This window comes from Hyperolius riggenbachi, chromosome 3 (genome assembly GCF_040937935.1).
Source record: "Hyperolius riggenbachi isolate aHypRig1 chromosome 3, aHypRig1.pri, whole genome shotgun sequence".
NCBI classification, from domain to species: domain Eukaryota; kingdom Metazoa; phylum Chordata; class Amphibia; order Anura; family Hyperoliidae; genus Hyperolius; species Hyperolius riggenbachi.
The window spans coordinates 251,244,428-251,253,796 of NC_090648.1; positions in this window are offsets into that span (position 1 = coordinate 251,244,428).

The following is a 9,369-nucleotide window of genomic DNA, read 5'->3' on the forward strand; positions in this document are numbered from 1 at the left end:
CCCATATGAGAATGCACCCGAAGATACACTATCAACTGCTGTTAACTAGGTCTCAGTGAACCCTACAAAGGTGAAAGAGTTGAAAATGAAAAAAATCAGGGCATGTATAACATAACATACTGGCAGTGCCAGTTCTAAACTTTTTAGTGCCTGAGGCAAACTTGTGAGGATAACTCCCCCCCCCCCCACACACACACACACACATACGCCAATTTGTAATGATCGCACAGCACTTGACAATTTACTCTGCTTCATTTAATGTTCTCACAGGACATGCTACAGCTCAACACAATAGCACACTGGCTAGCTGTGAGTCTGAAACAAGCTGCTCGCCCTCAGTCACTCCATTCAGCCAGGGCCGCAGTGCCACCTCTTCCCTTTTTCTATGCAAGTCAAATGAAACACTGCTGCTCTCCTGCCTTCCCCCTCCTCACTCACTTTCAGGCTCCTAACACCACACAACAAGCTGCTTTTCCTCAATGATGACCTCTTCACCTCAATCTCCTCTGGCTTCTCCTCCTACTCTGACTGCAAGCTGTTAGTGTAACCACAGTAAAAACATGCTGCCCCTGTAATCTCTGCGCCTGATGCAAATGTTTCAACTTGCTTCATGAGAGAACCTGCCCTGCATACTGGCCATTTATTCCAGAGAGCAATGTATATACAGTAGGAGGAGGAAGGCTGGGAAGAAGGGACATGCTGATAAGGTTATTGTTAGTAATGTGTATGTAAGGACAAAAAACATAAAAAAACACCCAAAAAGAGGGAAGCCTCTGGATCCTGCAGAGACTTCCTGTGACCTACTGGCCCCTAGCGTTGCCACGCACATATTCTAGGAACATATCTGTAAAGAGTTTAAATGTGTTACGTGGCGCACTCCTCTTCATGCACAGGAGCGGGCGTAATGTGCCTGTGCGAGTATGGCCATGCCTGCGCAGAAACCCCAAGCTGCTCCATGAGGAACTCCATATCCGTGAGCAGTTCCATGCTACTGCACAGCATAAAGAGGAGTGCAGATGCAAATTTCTAGAGGGTCCCGGGCAGCAGTGGGGGTCTGGAGGAGCATGTGAATAAGCCTCTGGAGGATCCCTCTTCTTAGGCAAGTAACTCATTTTTTTTGCTTTTGGATAACCTCAGGTTCTCTTTAAGGTTGCAGTTGTTGGGGGTTGAGGGAGAGGTGCTGTATCTAAGGACAAACAGAAAGGAGAGTGGAGTTATGGAGAGAGGCCAGGAATAGATGATATGTCTCCAACAGCAAAGAGAAGCAGGCAGAGAGAGAAGTGAGAAAAGGAAATTCTATGTGGCAGAGTTGTGTTAAAGAGGAGCTGTTAGGTATAAGGTCTCAGAGAAAATAAACACATATATCAGTAGCTAAAGATTGGCTGTACTTACATTACATATGCATTTCACTGTCCACGTTTGGATTTCACAGAATTTGTATATAGTATATGCAGAGAATGATGCTCCTGACAGCTCATGGCAGGCTCCATGTTTTTCTGTCAAATGTGTCGTCATGTCCTGCCTGCTTCCTAATCACAGAAAAGCTCGTACTGAATAACACAGTGTGCAGTGAATATTAATGAGCCATGTGGCTAGGAACAATAGCTGACTCCTGCAGTGTACTCTGCCCGGAGATTTATCAGTGCTACGCGCTGGACTGATTACAAGCTGCTGTAACGTCTCATTAGCAGCCGAGGGGAGGGCCCCAGAATGCTTTGCAGTATAGAATGCGGCTTGCGTCCTCTTGGGTCTAACAGCTTTGCTGATAAGCACACATCAAAGGTAAGAGAGATTTTTATCTTCACTAATGCCTTTTTGGCTTCCTTCTAAACTGTTTAACACAGGAGAATAGAGGTTTAAATTAGCTTCTGCAGCCTGACAGTTACTCTTTAAGGGAAGATGAGGAGGGGCTGTATTAGGGGTCATCTCTGCTTCCTCTCTATCTAGTTTATGGCTGAGCAGAAACAGTAAAAGAGAGAGAACAATATATATAAAAAGAGTTGCCAACAGAGGATAAATGATGAAGTATTAATGTTTTGAGCACAATATTGGAGTGAAAATAGCTATCGGAAGGAGATCTGGTTGGAGAATATTAAAATCTTACTAGTGCCAGACATTTACATTTGCAGAGAGGACAAAGCAGAATCTTGTGCCACTTTCCTTCACTTCTGGTCAATACTAATTTGGTTTATATTCATTATTAATAAATAAAGATCAGAGGCGGGACAAGGTCCATCAGCACCCAAGGCTGAGACACCAAAGTGTGCCCCTCCATCCCTCCCACTCCAGCCGTCACACACTGATTGCTATCAGACTACGAGGCACCCCAGGGCCCCCAATCCCCCCAACACCTTAATCTCTAGTTTTCTGGCTTGCAGACACTGCTATGTATCCCCTTTTCTTATTTCTCTTTGTTTCAAACACAATAGGGTAATGATAGCTGAGTGAGTTGTGCGCCCCCTCCTACACTGCGCCCTAAGGCTGGAGCCTCTCTTGCCGCTGCCTCGGCCCGGCCCTGATGAAGATGCATTTATTGAAAAGTACAATGCTGACCAAGTGAGTCAAGCTGACCTCCCATGCTAATAATGAAAATAATAGACACAGAGGGTCCAATTTACAATTTAGCAATGGATGCCATTTTGTAGGTCACTGTGAATCTCTGCACCACAAAACAAAAAAAACAGTCTGTTTATAATAGGCCAATAGTTTGTGTGCTGTCTTTTCTTGCTGCCAGATTCCCATCGGATTAAATGGGTCACATGATATTTTCATTGTCACAAGACCCAATTAACTAATGAAAAAAGTGACAGAATATCACACCCTCTCATTAGAAAAAATACAGAGGCAGATGGAAGCTGAGGGATAACCAAGTGGGCAGGGGGAAGAGAGCTTAAAGTGAATCTGTATTGTTAAAATCGCACAAAAGTAAACATACCAGTGCGTTAGGGGACATCTCCTATTACCCTCTGTCACAATTTCGCCGCATTAAAAGTAGTCAAAAACAGTTTTAAAAAGTTTGTTTATAAACAAACAAAATGGCCACCAAAACAGGAAGTAGGTTGATGTACAGTATGTCCACACATAGAAAATACATCCATACACAAGCAGGCTGTATACAGCCTTCCTTTTGAATCTCAAGAGATCATTTGTGTGTTTACCTTCTGTCCCCTGCAGCTCTCATGCACTAAAGAGAGACACGCTTCCTGCAGACAGCTCTGCCTGTGCCTGTGTATGTAATTCCTCAGTATGTGTCAGCCAGCTCCTTTCACAGCCTAACAGAGGAGGATTTTTATCCAGCTCTCTTTCACTGATAAGCAGAGACACTGCTGGCTTATGTAAATAACACACACACTGGAGTGTGCATAGAGGGGCCTGGAGAGGGGTGTGCATAACAGATCAGCACGGAGGAGTTGGCAGCCTTCCAGACACAGGACGACAAGTCAGACAGGGGAAAGATACATTGATTTATTACAGACTGTGATAGTAGAAAGTGCTGCAGTAAGCCAGAGCACATTAGAATAGGTTTAGGAACTTGTAGGATGGTAGAAAAAAAGATGAAATTTTTGTTACAGAGTCTCTTTAAGATCACTGCTGATCACTGGCCATTGCAAGTGATTAAAGTGTATGAGGCAAGTGGCATATTCTTGAATCACATGTACCAACTGTTAGGTAGAAAAGCTATATTGTGGGGTGATGTAGCACGTGCCCTTTATAAAATAGAATGCTGGAAATTTTCTGCGGTAAAAATGCAAATTGACAGTGGCACGTTTAACCACTTGAGGACCACAGTCTTTCTACCCCTTAAGGACCAGGCACTTTTTTTCCATTCAGACCACTGCAGCTTTCACGGTTTATTGCTCGCTCATACAACCTACCACCTAAATGAATTTTGGCTCCTTTTCTTGTCACTAATAAAGCTTTCTTTTGGTGCTATTTGATTGCTCCTGCGATTTTTACTTTTTATTATATTCAGCAAAAAAGACATGAATTTTGGCAAAAAAATGATTTTTTTAACTTTCTGTGCTGACATTTTTCAAATAAAGTAAAATTTCTGTATACATGCAGCGCGAAAAATGTGGACAAACATGTTTTTGATAAAAAAAAAACCATTCAGTGTATATTTATTGGTTTGGGTAAAAGTTATAGCGTTTACAAACTATGGTGCAAAAAGTGAATTTTTCCATTTTCAAGCATCTATGACTTTTCTGACCCCCTGTCATGTTTCATGAGGGGCTAGAATTCCAGGATAGTATAAATACCCCCCAAATGACCCCATTTTGGAAAGAAGACATCCCTACACTCGCCGAATAGTAGGTACCAGGGGAACATATATAATACACAATTGTCACTAGGACATGCCCTAAGGGTACTTAATCAGGTATGATGCACCTGATATATGTTTCAATAATAAAGTATTTGATAAAAGCAAAACACAATTGTATACGAGTGTTTGCTACAGGAAACACACAATGTCTGTCTGAGTCCTGTGCTGCAGGGGTCCTGGCTGATCCCCCTCCACTGAAAAGAAAGATCAGTGAGGTGTAGCTATCCCACAGCAACAGAACAAGGTGTCCTGTAAAGGGTGATATGGACCCAGGTGCTCTCACATATGTGGTAAGATAAACCACCTCAGCAAGAACACCCAACCTGTCAGAGTCCTCTATACACCCTATAGGGAGGCTGGATTGATAAAGTGCTCAAACGTGCATTGTGCTGTACATAAACCTAATGAGATCACATTTCACCTAACATGGCTTCTTCAGAGGTGCTATACATATAATACAAAGTGCTTTACAGATTGAACATCACCCACAGATTAAAATAACAAAACGCCCCCCATATCTGATAGCCCCAGTCAGAGCTGTATGCGCCGTGTCTGGCTGCCAAATATATACCATTGAGGGAGGAAGAGGAGGTGTCTGCCACACTGGGCTACGCCCACCCCAATCAGGACATACTACGTCCAAATAGAATGCCAAGGAGTATCCCCCAAAGGCAGTGGGTCAAGCCCCCGGTTGTGCCCATCCCCTAGATGTGGTTCGCGGAGTGGGTAGTCTCCGGGGTCGCCCTGTGGCCCACTAAATGCTAGGTACCGCTGCGTGCGCTCCATCGGGCCAAAAAGGGGCGGGGTCTGCGTGCCAATTACGCAGCATCCGCCGCCACACCTCGCATCTCGCGCGATTTAGCCTCCGTAGACCGTGGTGGAACGCGCTGGGCGTCAGATACAATAGCGGAGGGGAGGAGTCCAAGCGGACGTCTGCCGCATGTCAGGCTCAACCCCTATCACCATGCCAACGCATGACGCGTTGCCATGGTCCCCGCTTCCCCATACGTGAACCACCTAGGTTGCACGGGTTCCCAGCTCGGATACAGTATGAATAATCACACACAGGATCCATTAGCCGCCCCTGTTGGGGTAGTAGCGGCCACGATACGCCAGCCACTCCGCATAAATAATTTGTAGCAAGAGGGAGGGCAGGACACGGTTAATACGGGGATGAAAATACGCCTATTCAGGTATACCTAGATAGTAGCCCTAATTGCAAAGAATACATACAGTAGACGTATCTTGATAGAGGGGCCATAAATACAGCAGAGCGTTAGAACACAGGGTACATGATGTTGCTACATCTAATACAATTAAGAGGCGAGAAAAAGAAGAAATCTACCAGGACTACATACTAGACTGATCATGTCAGTAAGGACCTATATTTGGGAGGTGTGACCTCACTCTCATAAAAAACATGCCAAATTAAAATCCTCGTTTAATCCATAAGGTGAAATAGTATCCAAACGAAAGATCCACTGAGATTCAATCTGTGTGAGTTTTTGGTCAAAGTTCCCTCCCCTGAAGTCCCTCCTCCATGTCTGGATGCCCCAAAATTGAATCGCAAAACGTTGCTTTGAGTGAAGATCATTCATATGTCTGGCAATGGATGTATTTCTTTTGTGTTTGATATCGCCGACATGTTCCAGTACACGGTCTTTCAGCTGTCTCGTTGTTTTACCCACATACCATAAATTGCAAGGACATTTGGCTCCATACACTACCCCCTTACTTTCACAGTTGATAAATGTACGCACATCAAAGGTTCTCCCACTTATTGGGGCTGTGAAGTTTTTTACGGTAGGCATGTATGCACAGGCCTTACATCGGCCACATCGAAATGAGCCTACTGGTTTGGGTGGTAGCCAAGTTTCTCTAGGGGTATTGGATGGATTGTATGTACTGTGGACCAGCAGGTCCCTTAGGTTGGCGGATCTTCTGTATGTAATGGCCGGAGTGTCAGGGAGATGTTTAGCTAGATCTTTGTCCTTTTGTAGGATAGGCCAATAGTGCTTCATGATCTCAAAAACTCTATGTGAATCGTTCGTGAAGGTCCCGATCATGCGGGGTACCTTCAGTGTCTCATTTTGTTTCTCAGTAGTCTTGGGCTTAAATTTGGTATCTTTAAGGGTGTCATTACGTGGGGTCTCCAAGGCCCTTTTATATGCTTGTTCAATGACATGATTAGGAAAGCCTCTATGTCTAAACCTTTGTCGCAAAAGTGTGCATTCCTTCTCAAATGCTTGTGTGTTGAAGACATCCCAAAGTATTCACTGAGAGGCATAGTGAGTTCATAGAAGATATTATTTTTTGTCACAAGTAAGCGGAAAATGACACTTTGTGACAAAAAAAAAAAAAAAAGTTTCCATTTCTGCTAACTTGCGACAAAAAAAAATGAAATCTGCCACGGACTCACCATGCCCCTCTCTGAATACCTTGAAGTGTCTACTTTCCAAAATGGGGTCATTTGTGGGGTGTGTTCACTGTCCTGGCATTTTGGGGGGTGCTAAATTGTAAGCACCCCTGTAAAGCCTAAAGGTGCTCATTGGACTTTGGACCCCTTAGCGCAGTTAGGCTGCAAAAAAGTGCCACACATGTGGTATTGCCATACTCAGTAGAAGTACTATAATGTGTTTTGGGGTGTATTTTTACACATAACCATGCTGGGTGGGAGAAATATCTCTGTGAATGACAATGTTTTCATTTTTTTTACACACAATTGTCCATTTACAGAGTTATTTCTCCCACCCAGCATGGGTATGTGTAAAAATACACCCCAAAACACATTATACTACTTCTACCGAGTACGGCAATACCACATGTGTGGCACTTTTTTGCACCCTAACTGCGCTAAAGGGCCCAAAGTCCAATGAGTACCTTTAGGATTTCACAGGTCATTTTTGTTTCAAGACTACTCCTCACGGTTTAGGGCCCCTAAAATGCCAGGGCAGTATAGGAACCCCACTAATGACCCCATTTTACAAAGAAGACACCCAAAGGTATTCCGTTAGGAGTATGGTGAGTTCATAGAAGATTTTATTTTTTGCCACAAGTTAGCGGAAATTGATTTGAATTGTTTTTCTTCACAAAGTGTCATATTCCGCTAACTTGTGACAAAAAATAAAATCTTCTATGACCTCGCCATACACCTAATGGAATACCTTTGGTTGTCTCCTTTCTAGAATGGGGTCATTTGTGGGGTTCCTATACTGCCCTGGCATTTTAGGGGCCCTGAACCGTGAGGAGTAGTCTTGAAACCAAATGTCGCAAAATGACCTGTGAAATCCTAAAGGTACTCATTGGACTTTGGGCCCCTTAGCGCATTTAGGGTGTAAAAAAGTGCCACACATGTGGTACCGCCGTACTCAGGAGAAGAAGTATAATGTGTTTTGAGGTGTATTTTTACACATACCCATGCTGGGTGGTAGAAATATCTCTGTACATGACAATTGTTTGATTTTTTTTACACACAATTGTCCATTTACAGAGAGATTTCTCCCACCCAGCATGGGTATGTGTAAAAATACACCCCAAAACACATTATACTACTTCTCCTGAGTACGGCGATACCACGTGTGACACTTTTTTTGCAGCCTAGGTGCGCTAAGGGGCCCAACGTCCTATTCACAGGTCATTTTGAGGCATTTGTTTTCTAGACTACTCCTCATGGTTTAGGGCCCCTAAAATGCCAGGGCAGTATAGGAACCCCACAAGTGACCCCATTTTAGAAAGAAGACACCCCAAGGTATTCCATTAGGTGTATGGCGAGGTCATAGAAGATTTTACTTTTAGTCACAAGTTAGTGAAAAATGACACTTTGTGAAAAAAAAAAACAATAAAAATCAATTTCCGCTAACTTTTGACAAAAAATAAAATATTCTATGAACTCGTCATGCACCTAACAGAATACCTTGGGGTGTCTTTTTTCTAAAATGGGGTCACTTGTGGGGTTCCTATACCGCCCTGGCATTTTACGGGCCCAAAACCGTGAGGAGTCTGGAAACCAAATGTCTCAAAATGACTGTTCAGGGGTATAAGCATCTGCAAATTTTGATGACAGGTGGTCTATGAGGGGCCGAATTTTGTGGAACCGGTCATAAGCAGGGTGGCCTTTTAGATGACAGGTTGTATTGGGCCTGATCTGATGGATAGGAGTGCTAGGGGGGTGACAGGAGGTGATTGATGGGTGTCTCAGGGGGTGATTAGAGGGGAAAATAGATGCACTCAATGCACTGGGGAGGTGATCGGAAGGGGGTCTGAGGGGGATCTGAGGGTTTGGCCGAGTGATCAGGAGCCCACACGGGGCAAATTAGGGCCTGATCTGATGGGTAGGTGTGCTAGGGGGTGACAGGTAGTGACAGGAGGTGATTGATGGGTGTCTCAAGGTGTGATTAGTGGGGGGAATAGATGCAAGTAATGCAATGGTGAGGTGATCAGGGCTGGGGTCTGAGGGTGTGGGCGGGTGATTGGGTGCCCTAGGGGCAGATGGGGGTCTAATCTGATGGGTAGCAGTGACAGGGGGTGATTGATGGGTAATTAGTGGGTGTTTAGAGGAGAGAACAGATGCAATGCACTTGGGAGGTGATCTGACTGCGGGTCTGCAGGCGATCGGATGGTGTGGGTGGGTGATCAGATTGCCCGCAAGGGGCAGGTTAGACTGATTGATGGGTGGCAGTGACAGGGGGTGATTGATGGGTGGCAATGACAGGGGCTGATTGATGGGTGGCAGTGACAGGGGGTGATTGATGGGTGATAGGTGATTGGCAGGTGATTGACAGGTGATCAGTGGGTTATTACAGGGGAGAACAGATGTAATTAATGCACTGGTGAATTGATAAGGGGGGGGGGGGGTCAGAGGGCAATCTGAGCGTGTTGGCGGGTGATTGGGTGCCCGCAAGGGGCAGATTAGGGTCTGATCTGATAGGTAAAAGTGACAGGTGGTGATAGGGGGTGATTGATGGGTAATTAGTGGGTGTTTAGAGGAGAGAATAGATGTAAACAATGGATTTGGGAGGTGATCTGATGTCGGATCTGCGGGCGAT